This window comes from Leucopleurus acutus (assembly GCF_964270905.1).
Source record: "Leucopleurus acutus genome assembly, chromosome: 5".
Classification (NCBI taxonomy): domain Eukaryota; kingdom Metazoa; phylum Chordata; class Mammalia; order Artiodactyla; family Delphinidae; genus Leucopleurus; species Leucopleurus acutus.
The window spans coordinates 139,993,417-140,006,124 of NC_139147.1; the positions used below are offsets into that span (position 1 = coordinate 139,993,417).

At 38.6% G+C, this 12,708-nt stretch overlaps 1 protein-coding gene and 1 pseudogene across 2 annotated transcripts in view; one reads left to right on the forward strand and one right to left on the reverse strand.

The window, feature by feature from the left end:
- Nucleotides 1–12,708, reverse strand: part of ZNF385D (zinc finger protein 385D) — a gene marked incomplete at its 5' end in the record, with an annotated part of 940,271 nt that overhangs the window by 633,145 nt on the left and 294,418 nt on the right. The gene's annotated exons all lie outside the window — the stretch shown is intronic.
- LOC309962610 lies at nucleotides 811–1,907 on the forward strand (annotated as a pseudogene). Its single transcript has 2 exons — nucleotides 811–1,079; nucleotides 1,269–1,907. The product of its transcript is annotated as an uncharacterized misc_RNA (transcript).

Sequence of the window (12,708 nt, forward strand, 5' to 3'; positions counted from 1 at the left end):
AGATAAGACCTGTAAACCATTTAGCTGTTTGCTCCACGTCTTAAAACCTCAATACGTGATGACTGTTTCTGTTTTTGTTACAAACACAGAAAGCAAAGGTACTAAAAGAGACTTTCCTGATGTTTGCAATGGATCATCTTAAAAGACAGGGCACCGCCAGCGTCTGGGGCAGGAGGACAGAGGAGCCCTTCCTGTTGCCGGTGCCGGCCTTATATCTTGGAATTACTTCACTCGAGAGCGAGTAGGCAAGAGCGCCATAAGCAATACTACCATCGTCCCCAGCACTGGGGGCCCGGGCCTCAGCGGCGGGCCAGGGGGCGGGGGAGGGAGCGGCACCGAGGTAATCCAGGTGACTAATGTCTCCCCGAGCGCTAGCTCTGAGCAGATGCGGACCCTCTTCGGTTCCCTAGGGAAGATCGACGAACGGCATCTCTTCCCGCCTGACGATTCGCCTTCGCCATTCTCATCCCGAGCCTGCTTTGTTAAGTTCCACGATCCAGACTCAGCAGTTGCGGCACAGCATCTGACAAACACTGTATTCGTTGACAGAGCTTTGACAGTCGTACCATATGCAGAAGGAGTTATTCCTAATGAGACTAAGGCTTTGTCTCTGTTGGCACCAGCTAATGCAGTGGCAGGTCTTCTGCCTGGTGATGGACTCCTGCCTACTCCCAACCCACTTACCCAGATTGGCGCTGTTCCACTGGCTGCTTTGGGAGCTCGTCTCTTGGTCCTGCCCTTGCTGCACTTGGGCTTCCTGGTGCAAACTTGGACTCTCAGTCTCTTGCTGCCGATCAGTGGCTGTAACTTATGAGTCCTGTTGATCCCAAGTTGAATCATGTAGCTGCTCGTCTTGTTTCACCAAGTCTGAAATCAGATACCTCTAGTAAAGAAATAGAGGAAGCCATGACGAGCGTACCAGAGGCACACTTCCTCATTTCTGCTGCTATATGACCAGGTAAGAAGGAAGAAAAACGAAGGCACTCGAGGTCAAGATCATGTTCTAGGAGGAGGAGGATTCTCTCACCTTCTAGGCACAGGTGGTCAAGAAGCACATCAAGGGCTTCCCTGGTGGCGCAGTGGTTAAGAGTCCGCCTGCCAATGCAGGGGACACGGGTTCGTGCCCCGGTCCAGGAGGATCCCACGTGCCGCGGAGCAGCTGGGCCCGTGAGCCATGGCCGCTGAGCCTGCGTGTCCGGAGCCTGTGCTCCGCAGCGGGAGAGGCCACGACAGTGAGAGGCCCGTGTACCATAAAAAAAAAAAAGCAGATCAAGAAGGCGATCACATTCTAAGTCAAGGAGTAGACAACGATCCAAAAGTCCAAGACAGAGAAGATCTCATCCCGGAGAGAGGGGTAGAAGGTCAAGGAGCACATCAAAAAACAGAGACAGAAAGAAAGAAGACAAAGAAAAGAAATGTTCTAAAACACCACCAGAAAGTTACAGCACAGCCAGACGTCCCAGAAGTGCAAGCAGAGAGAGATGACGATGAAGAAGCAGTAATGGCACAAGAGCTCCTAAAAAGCCTAGGTCTCCCAAAAGAAAACTGTCTCGCTCAACATCCCCTAGGAGACATAAAAAGGAGAAGAAGAAAGATAAAGACAAAGAAAGAAGCAGAGATGAAAGAGAACGATCCACAAGCAAGAAGAAGAAAGGTAAAGATAAGGAAAGGGAACGGGAAAGAAAATCAGAGAGCGATAAAGGTGTAAAACAGGTTACACGGGGACTACAATGAAGAGGAACAAGGGTATGACAGCGAGAAAGAGAAAAAGAGGAGAAGAAACAAAAAGAACCAGGTTCTCCAAAGACAAAAGGATGTTCTGCGGAAAAGGGAACTGGTGATTCACTAAGAGAACCCAAAGTGAAGGCAGATGATCTCAAGAAGAAGACATGGATATGAGTGACTGAATATTGCCTCTGTGGGACTCCAACCGTCTACATGCATCAGTGTCATTCCGCTGTGTGATTTCTTAATGCTGTATTTGTTCATCTCAAATCTAGATGTATACAGCTCTGAGTCATAAATGGTTATAAAGCTCTTGATGTTGATATTAGTTATTTACATCCAAAAGCTTTTAGAAAAAGGATACATGAGTAACCAATTCTTGACAGGTAGAAATCTGATTGAGTAAACAAGCAGTTTTACTATTCTGGGTCTGCTTCATAACAAGAATGAAAAGCTGCACGCATCTATAGTAGGCATGGATCGTTTATGTTGTATGATCTCCTTTATTAAGTTTACTTACAGTATTTCTAGAATTTGATTCATTGCCGTAATAGAGCCATGTAGAGAATGCGCTGATTGCATGTTCATTGTGGCAGGAGTATCCTAAATGCCATTCAAATCCTCCAGCATGATGGATCTACTTATGGTCTTGTTTGTTGACATAACAAATCAACATTCTTATAGTTACAACTGGAAATGAGCATTTGAAACAGATAAGCCTTGTGCCTAAAATTTTGTGGCTTTTGTTTAACTTTGAAAGGTTATATATGCACTCACCTTTTTTGATGGCTATAATTAGACTTCAATTACAGAAACAAGATTTCAAACCAAACTGTCTTTGGCAGTAAGTAAATAGCATATTTTGAAGTAGAGTTGTATACTTTTTCATAAAATGTTTGGGAATTTTTTTTCCTAAAATAATTTATTGAACATCTACATCAGTGAAAGTTATCTGCCTATGCTGAAGTCCATCTGTAAAAGAAAGTTATCTCTTGCCCTGATTTTCAATTTTCCACTTTTATTAATTTGTTTTAATCTTGTTGGAAAAGGGGGATAGTGCATTTTAAATTGACCTTCATATGCTTTTAAAAATAAGACAAATCTACTTGATAATGTACTTTTTAGTTGATCTCAATAATTGTATAAAACCAATAAATTTTGTGTTACTGTTACTGCAGTAGTAATCTGAGGCACACAGTGATTCCATGTGAAATGCAAAGTAGTTAGGCAACTGTTTTCTTACAGGAGTTTCCAAGCTTCACTTTTGTGCAGTAAAAACAAAAGTACTATAGTCTGTGCCATGTTGGTGTACAGTTTCTGAAATTGTTTTACAAGACTTTGATAAGAAAACCCTTAAACTTAAAAAAAAAAAAACAAGAAAAGAAAAAAGAAAGACAGGGCAAAGAAGAAATGTAACGTAATGCTGAAGGGCCTTGCCCCTTATCTCAGAAATCTGGTTAAAGCCCGCAAACATGCGAACAATAGCTAGAAGCACCCTCCATACGCCTCCACTTCCCTTTTGGGGAAACCGAACAAGTTTCCCCAAAAGGTGACCAGACTGGCCTTTCTGCCCTTATGCTAACTTTATTCAATAAGTACAAATATAATACAAACATAAATAATATATAGTTAAGAGTAGATGTAAATAGAAATATAAATGTTAACTATATACAGAAGAGGAGTTTAGTGTTCTGGAATTAATAAGTAAGGAAATTATTTGGCTTTTCTCTTGCCCTCCTCCTAAGACTTTGAGAGATCTGCCAAGAGAAGCACTAACAGAGGAGGAGGACCTTTAAGAGGGTGAAATAAATACCCCAGACCCCAGCTAGATAGATGCCTGCAAAGCTGCAGAAACAGTCAAACCGACACCCAACTCAGATGTCTAGAGTGATTGCGAGAGCTTGTCTCTGCTTGATTGTGAAGACTGGTGCCTGCTTCTCCAGGAAGTTCTGAAGGTGGGAAGCCTCTGGAACATTCCCCAGTGGCAGAGCAAAGAGTAGGGCAACAGGCGTTTATGGTCTGCACTCCCATGTTGGTGTGGCAGGGATACCTGAGTTGGCCCTGCAGGTGGGTGTATGACAGCATCCAGGTGTAAGCCAACTTGATGGGACCTTAATCAAGGAGGGCCTTGCTTGCTTGGGCAAAGCAAACAGATCAATCTGTTGAGGAACGGACTGGGTGTGAGAATAAGCAAGTGGAAGGTTGGAGCATGTATTGCTCCAATTAGGCAAATACACAGACCAGAAATCTGGCAAAGGAGGTCGTTTCCAAAGAACATAAAATACACTGCAGTAGAAAACCAGCACAAAATACCTATCATGACCCGTAGCCACAAATTGTACCAGGAATAAAAGACATTTTGTCCTTTTTCTTTTAATCTCTACACTCGCTACATTGAGTCTGGAAAAGTCAGAAGGGAGAGAGAGAAAAAATAAAACACAGATCACAGCCTTGTCTAAGTGGACTGGGGGAATCCGAGTAATATTTGAGGCTCAATTTTGAAATCGGATCACCTAAGGATTGTTTATCCCTGAAAGTGAGGATTATCAAAAAATAAGATTGTTCTTATGATTGAAAATGACGAGACCTACTGTATCTTGCTGAGATGCCTTCAGTGCCAGGGAAAGGAGAGCCAGAAAAAGGTTGAAAGGAATGATGGGAGAAAAAAAATGCAGTCTGTTTCTGTGGTGTATTATGTTCAGCCCATTCAGTAAGTTGGGATAGAGTTAAAAGATATTTCCAGATAGGAGGGAAAAAAAAGACCCTTTATGAGACAATTGTAGTTTTGAAAAATCAAATATGAAAGAAAGGACAAAAATGTGTTCCTAAGGGGGAAAATGAAGGTGAAAAGATGCTGGGTGAGATGATTCCCTACCTATGCACCAGGGGGCACTGTAAAAGCAGGGCAGCTTTGTTGGTAGCAGTAACTAGACCAGAAGAAGCAATGCAGTTCGGGAGGAACACCTGTGAAGGTAAGTGGTGCGCACTTAGCTATTTACGTTTAGCTCACGTTTCCTAGTTGGTGGCTCAGGACCTGAGATGGAGCATAAATGTCATATGAACAAGAAACTGAAAATACATCTCTTCGGAAACATAATCCAAGTTGCTAAATAAATTTCACCTCTACTGGTTTCTTCACACTATCAACAATGTCTATAGTCAGACGTGCCCCATTCCCGTTTAGTTTCCCTCCTTTCTAACATCCATAAATTCAGCAGTGGATGATGAAAGTCTAGATCACACTCAGGCATCTAATGCGACTGTAAAGAAGCATTCCCTCGGTGGAATGGTGGAATGGTTCCCTTGGTGGAATTACTGTTTTAATGTTCCTGCTTTCCAATTTACATCATTTAGAAGCTGTTAAAGTAATGGCAGAGGCATCAGAAAAACAAAAGGGACTATGGAAAAGAAGATTACTTGTGTCTGTGTTCTATTCATCACATTGCCTGTTGAGTTTATATCACTGGCTTCAGATTTATCCCGTTTCTTGTCTTTTATGACTGGAGACATTAAGGGCAACCTGTCAGCTCTGTAAAATAACATTTGTAATCCTCTAAATCTTCTCCATGTAATCTTTAATAACTGTCTTACGTTCAAGTTGACAGCAAAGCAAGTAATAAAATGCTTAATACCATTTTATAGGTCACATAACACAACAGTTTATTTTAGTTCAACAAGGCGATAACAGGTAACAGATAATGAAGTCACTACAGATTTGTACAACATAGTTTGTGAGTTGGCAACAGCTTCAGAAAAGCCTTAGAAAATCTTCTTTTGAGCTATAACAAAACAGAAGTGCATTTCCCATTTTTCTCTCTTTCTAATGTCTCATGAGAGTCAATCTCAGAGTTGCTGCACTTCAATTTTCAAAACCTGATGCCTATTATTATGTAAACAAATCAACTTTTTAATGGGAAAGGATGTCTTTCTCCCAGAACTTCAAATGACAAACATGAAAGAAGCAAAGAAGTGATTATTCTACAACCATTTAAGAATACAAAATTATCTAAGACCTCTCTAATACAGTAACAATCACTGGCTGCCTGCGACTATTGAAATAAAAATAGAAATTAATTGAAATGCCATAAAGTGTAAAATCCATTAACTTTAACAAGATTGTATTCTTCCATTATGGCTTATCTCCATTTTATCTATTTTAATAGTTTAAACATAGCTATTTTAGAGGCTCTTTCAGATCACTGTATAATTTCTAGATATCTTGGTGCTAACTCCACTCATTTCTTGCACCTAGTGACACTGCGTCTTCACAGGAACCAGACAACTCTTTGGCAGTTTAGTTCCAGCTCCATGCTTTTAGCAATACTACAAATCCTGTCCCCTCTTTGGCATCTGACCGTCCAGTGGTTAGGACTCTGCACTTTCACTGCCAAGGGCGTGGGTTCGATCCCTGGTCAGGGAACTAAAATCCCACAAGCCACATAGCATGGCCCCCCCAAAAAAACCCAAAAAACAAAACTCAAAATGCCATCCTTGGCATATCTGTGTGTAGCGATCTGAGAGCTAAATATTTCTCTATTTCCTCCCTCCCTCCCCGTCCATTACTCACTCTTGAACTTTAACTTTCATTATATTCTTTGGAAGATCTACTCCAGCAGTTGGATGTGCCTGGTTTCCTACCAGTTCAACACCATTCACTAACACCCTCTCTGGTTGGTGATTTTTCTTTGATCCCTTTTGCATCTTCTTTTCCTCATTCCCTCCCATATATTTTTGAGGTCTAATTCCTATAATAAACTTTTCATTCTACATACTCCTAGTTGAACCCTAATTGAACTCTTATACCAAAGATAATTGAATTTCTACAGCTGGTATGTGAGGAAGGACGCTACAGAAGTGCTGGCAAATGCACAACTGTGAAGAAATGCTTCCAGCTACAAGTAACAGAGAGTCTATTAATAGTATCTTAGATCAAAATGTCATGTAAAGCTAACTTAACAATAAATATAAAAGAAGGTATCTCAGAATTGGTACAGACACTTCAAGATATCATTACATACCAAGGCTCTAATTTACTCTCCATCACCCTCAGCTTTAATCTTTTGTTTTTATGTTTGGTGTTTCATTGTCACAAGAGGGCTGCCATGTTTCCAGAAATCACATCTGTGTTCAATTACTAGGAAGGTATAAAGTGCAAGATTAGCAGCAGGTGTCCCTTGTGTTAGAAAATCCAATGTTTTAACAAATTTCCCCCCAGCTGATCTCTCCTTATATCTCATTGGTCAGTATTGAGTCAAAGGAAAAGTGAGATCATGGTGACTCAGGCTAATATGGATAATCTCTTGAATATGGCTGAAGGGTCTACGTACCCTCACAACATAGGATCTCTAGCCACTGGCTAACAAGTCAAGGTTCTTATAGCAGGAAAGGAATATACGAGGGGAAAGCAGGATGTTTATTGGGTAGGCAAGAGCCAGTGTCAGCCTTGGGATGGGGGGAGGAGGAACAGAATATATTCAGGATATGGCAAGACCCCAGTGGGGCTGGATTAGATAGTAAATAGGTGATATAAAGGTAAGAGAAGCAACGAAAATGGCGTGCTAAACATGATGGACTTGACTCTAGAAAACTGAAGTTCCTAGAAGAGTTTGAAACAGAATAATGACACAAACATATCAGTGTTTTAGAATGGTATCTACTACAACTTTTTGGTCTCTAAGGGGAAATAAAATGTCTCCACAAAGACTCCCTCTTCCCATAGTCTTCCCCTAAGGAGGAATGAAGATGAAACCCCAGGATTCCAGACCACTTTTCTAGGTGCAAAGGCAGTAGATACGCCACAGCATTGATAAACGGGGACTCCTCTACATGGCCCTCTTTCCCTTCTGTGTCCCCTGAAACAGCCCAGACCAAGCCAGCAGCCTAGGGAACCTCAACTAAAGGCAGGCGCCTTCCTTTGTTCCCCATGTCCCCTGTTGCTTTTCTGCTGCTGTCTGGTACAGGATGGATTTCAGAGTGCTAAGCTCTTGGCTACACTTAGAGAAAAGAACAACCTAGGGCAAATGAGACTTTGCTGCTCTGCTATTCTAATTGCTTTATTTTTTGTGTCACAAATTGGCTGAGTTCTGTACTGTGCCCTCACATTGATAACAGTGCTTTCCTAGAATTGAAAACACATTAATTTCCTTCTTGGTTTGATAATTTTCCACAAATGTGTTCCTTAGAACTTTAAACATAAGCAAACTTATATTTTATGAACATTATCTATTCACATTTTTTTAGAAAACTGGTGATTTTATCTATTTAAAGCACTATCTATGCCCTGGATAAAGAAAGGGGTTCGCTTATTTTTAAATAGTACCACCGAAAATTATTTTTCTAAAGAGACAAGACAAGCAATACATCCTACAGAGAAGCTGATGTCTGTGAAGTAACTGCTTTCTAGATACATTGTTCCTAAATTTTAAAACTTTATATTTAGCATGTCACTGGATGGCACACACATTGCTAATTTTTTCCCGTTATAACTTGTAAGAGGGTGTTAGTTGGGTGCTTTGTTCAATATTTTAAATTTACACTTAGAAAAATGAAACAAGTTTCTATGAGGGTTCCTCCCGGCCTTGGACACATTATGATGAGGGGACATAGAAAGGTGAGGCTATTTTCAAAGGACCAAACAGCTGTTTTAGTCACAGAAAGTCCTACAGTCACTCAAGGATAAAGGGCATGAGAAGACACTAAAAAAAGATGATAAAAAAGTAAACAAAATTTTCAAATGAAAAATCAGAATATTTATAATGTTAAACTTTGTTAAGCGTCCAAGAAATCCAGATAAATGATGTCACCAAAGCAAACCATTGCAGCATCCCCAGGTTTATAGGTAAACCAAGCAATTACAGAAGCATAAACATTAACAAATGAGGTCACTTCCAATTATGCTATTTGTCAACATTTGACAAAATTCAACATCCATTCATGATAAAAATCCTCATCAAAGTTGGTATAGAGGGAACGTATCTCAACAAAATAAAGATCATTTGTGACAAACCCACAGCTAACAACATACTCAATGGTGAAATGCTGAAGGTCTTTCCACTGAAGTTGGGAACAAGGCAAGGATGCCCACTCTTGATACTTCTATTTAACATAGTATTGGATGTCCTAGCCACAGCAATCAGACAAGAAAGAGAGATAAAACGTATCCAAATTGGAAGGGAAGAAGTAAAACTGTCACTATTTGCAGATGACATGACACTATGTATAGAAAACCCTAAAGACTCCACCAAAAAACTATTAGAACTAATAAATGAGTTAAGCAAAACTGCACAATACAAGATTAATATACAGAAATGTGTTGCTTTTCTATACACTAATAATGAACTATCAGAAAGAGAGCAAAAAAAAAATTCGATTAAAATTGCATTAAAGAAAATAAATACCTAGGAATAAACTTAACCAAGGAGGTGAATGACCTATACTTTGAAAACTACAAAACACTGATGAAGGAAATTGAAGATGATAACAAGAATGGAAAGATATCCTGGGTTGACAGATTGGAAGAATTAATATTGCTAAGATGGCTATCCCACCCTAAGCAATCGATATATTTAATGCAAACCCTATCAAAATACCCATGATACTTTTCACAGAGCTATAACAAATAATTCTAAGATTTCTGTGGACCCATAAAAGACCATCATTTGCCAAAGCAAACTTGAGAAAAAAGAACAAAGCCAGAGGAACCATGCTTCCTGACTTCAAACTATACTACAATGCTATAGTAATCAAAATAGCATGGTACTGGCACAAAAACACACGTAGATCAATGGAAGAGAATAGAGAGCCCAGAAATAAACCCACGAACCTATGTTCAATTAATCTACAACAACAAAAAAGGATGCAAAAAAAGGGAGGCAAGAATATACAATGGAGAAAAAACAGTCCCTTCAATAAGGGGTGCTGGGAAAACTGAGAAGCTACATGTAAAAGAATGAGATTAGAACATTTCCTCACACCTTATACAAAAGTAAAGTCAAAATGGATTAAAGACATGAATGTAAGACCAGAAAACATAAAAGTTCTACATGAAAACATATAACACTCTTTGACATAAATCATAGCAATATTTTTTTGATCTGACTCCAAGGCAAAGGAAACAAAAGTAAAAATAAACGAATAGGACTTAATTTAACTTAAAGGCGTTTGCACAGCAAAGGAAACCACTGACAATGAAAAGACAACCTACTGAATGGTCGAAAATATTTGCGAATGATGTGACCAACAAGGGGTTAATACGGAAAATATGCAAGCAGCTCATACAATTCAATATAAAAAAATAAAAAATGGGTAAAAAACATGAATAGACATTTTTCCAAAGAAGACATACAGATGGCCAACAGACATGAAAAGATGCTCAACATTACAAATCATCAGAGAAGTGCAAATCAAAATCAGAATGAGTTATAACCTCACAACTGTGAGAATGGCTACCATCAGAAGGCTACAAATAACAAATGTTGGCAAGGATGTGAGAAAAGGGAGCTCTTGTGCCGTGTTGGTGGGAATGTAAATTCATCTAGTCACTGTGAAAAACCATATGGAGGTTCCTCAAAAAACTAAAAAAAACATACCATATGATCCAGCGATTTCACTCCTGGGTATATATCCAGAAAAAGAGAAAACATTAATTTCAAAAGATACATGCACCCAATGTTCATAGCAGCATTATTTACAATAGCCAAGATATGGAAGCAACCAAGTGTCCATCAGCGGATTAATGGATAAAGAAGATGTGATATATATTCCATACACACACAAACATACACACACACAATGGACTATTACTCAGCCATAAAAAAGAATGAACTTCTTTGATTTGAGTCAATGTGGATGAACCTAGAGATGATTATGCTTCGTGAAATAAGGCAGACAGAGAAAGACAAATACTCTATACATTTACAAGTGGAATATAAAACATAAAAGAAATGTATATAAGAAAACAGAAACAGGCTCACTGATACAGAAAACAAACTGGTGGATACCAGTGGGGGAGGGAAAAATGAGGGGCACGCTAGGGGTGGGAATTAAGAGATACAACTACTATGTATAAAAAAATAAGCTACAAGGATATATTGTACAGTGCAGGGAGATATAGTCATGACTTTGTAATAACTTTAAATGGAGTATAATCTATAAAAGTACTGAATCACTATGCTGTACACATGAAACTAATATAATATTGCAGATCAACTCTACTTCAACAATATATCTAACGTGAAAAATAAATAAAAAACAATTATGTTGTTTGTAACAACTTACAATTTCAAATAGATTCAATTCAATCACTTCCTTTAAAGTTCTAGTGAGTTTATTAAGTTTGCATTATACATGATTAATATATAAAATCTACTGTACTTCTAAACAATAACAGTAAACAATTAGAAAGTGAAATTTAAAAATTAGTACCATTTGAAATAATATTAAAATTTTGAAATACTGAGGGGTATAACAGGCAATACATGTGCAAATGTTTATGCTGAAAACTATAAAGCATTACTCAAAAACTGAAGATGATTTAAATAATTTTTTTAAGTTTCTATAGCCACTTTTTTTTTCAGTTGTACATATACTCACTTTAATCATTTTTATTAATCTCTATTTTCGTTTGTCTTCGGAAAGCATTTAGTACATTGAAACATCTTTGAAAAGTATAGATGTTAACCTATATTGAGAAAACAATTGAATCCAGCATTCCCCATAGTTGGCCAAAATTTAAAACATTCTACACGTTCATTTACCAAATCTATGAACAGAATACAAAATGTCCACAGACTGAACACTCTGAAAGAGAAAGGCAGTGTGATATTCATGAAGTAGCTCAATCCTGGATGCTGAATGTTGGCTTCACACAGGGTTAAACAATGCATGTTTCTGCACTGCAAATTACCCTCCTCTCTTACTGTAAGAACTATAATATTTGACAGATAAATACTATTCCAGTTTCCATCCCCTTCTTCATATCTCTAAATCATCTTAATCAAACTCCTACCCAATGTAGAATCTCAGGAATATTTGTGGCACACGGCAACCCATCTAAACAGTGGGCAGATGCATCCTTCTCTGAAAGTAAGAAGCAGTAGTTTAGATGCAAACCTGACGATTTCATCTGGCTTCATACTAGGGATCACTGAGCAACTGAAGGAAATCACTGGCGTTTGCCTCCGCATCATACCTTTAATTATTAAATCCCACTGCAAATCTGCCATCACTGACCACCGGCCATTCTGAGGAGCCACCTTTGAAGTTAATTGTACCTATTCCTCTACATGACTCTCATTTTTTTAACTTATTATTTTATATTGGAGTATAGTTGATTAACAATGTTGTGATAGTTTCAGATATACAGCAAACTGATTCAGTTATACATATACATGTATCTATTCTTTTTCAAATTCTTTTCCCATTTAGCTTGTTACATAATATTAAGCAGAGTTCCCTGTGTTATACAGTAGGTCCTCCGTGGTTATCAATTTTAAGTATACGAGTGTGTACACGTCAATCCCAAACTCCCTAACTATCCCTTCCCCCCGCCCTTCACCCCCGGTAACCATAAGTTCATTCTCTAAGTCCCTGAGTCTGTTTCTATTTTGTAAATAAGTTCATTTGTATCATTTCTTTTTAGATTCCACATATAAGCAATATCGTACAATATTTCTCTTTCTCTGTCTGACTTACTTCACTCACTATGACAATCTCTAGATCCATCCATGTTGCTGCAAATGGCATTATTTCATTCTTTATATTGGCTGAGTAATATTGCATTGTATATATGTACCATATCTTCTTTATTCATACCTCTGTCCATGGATATTAGGTTGCTTCCATGTCTTGGCTATTGTAAACAGTGCTGCAATGAACACTGGGGTGCATGTATCCTTCTGGACCATGTTTTTCTCAGGATAAATGTCCAGGAGTGGGATTATGGGATCATATGGTAGCTCTACTTTTAGTTTTTTAAGGAACCTC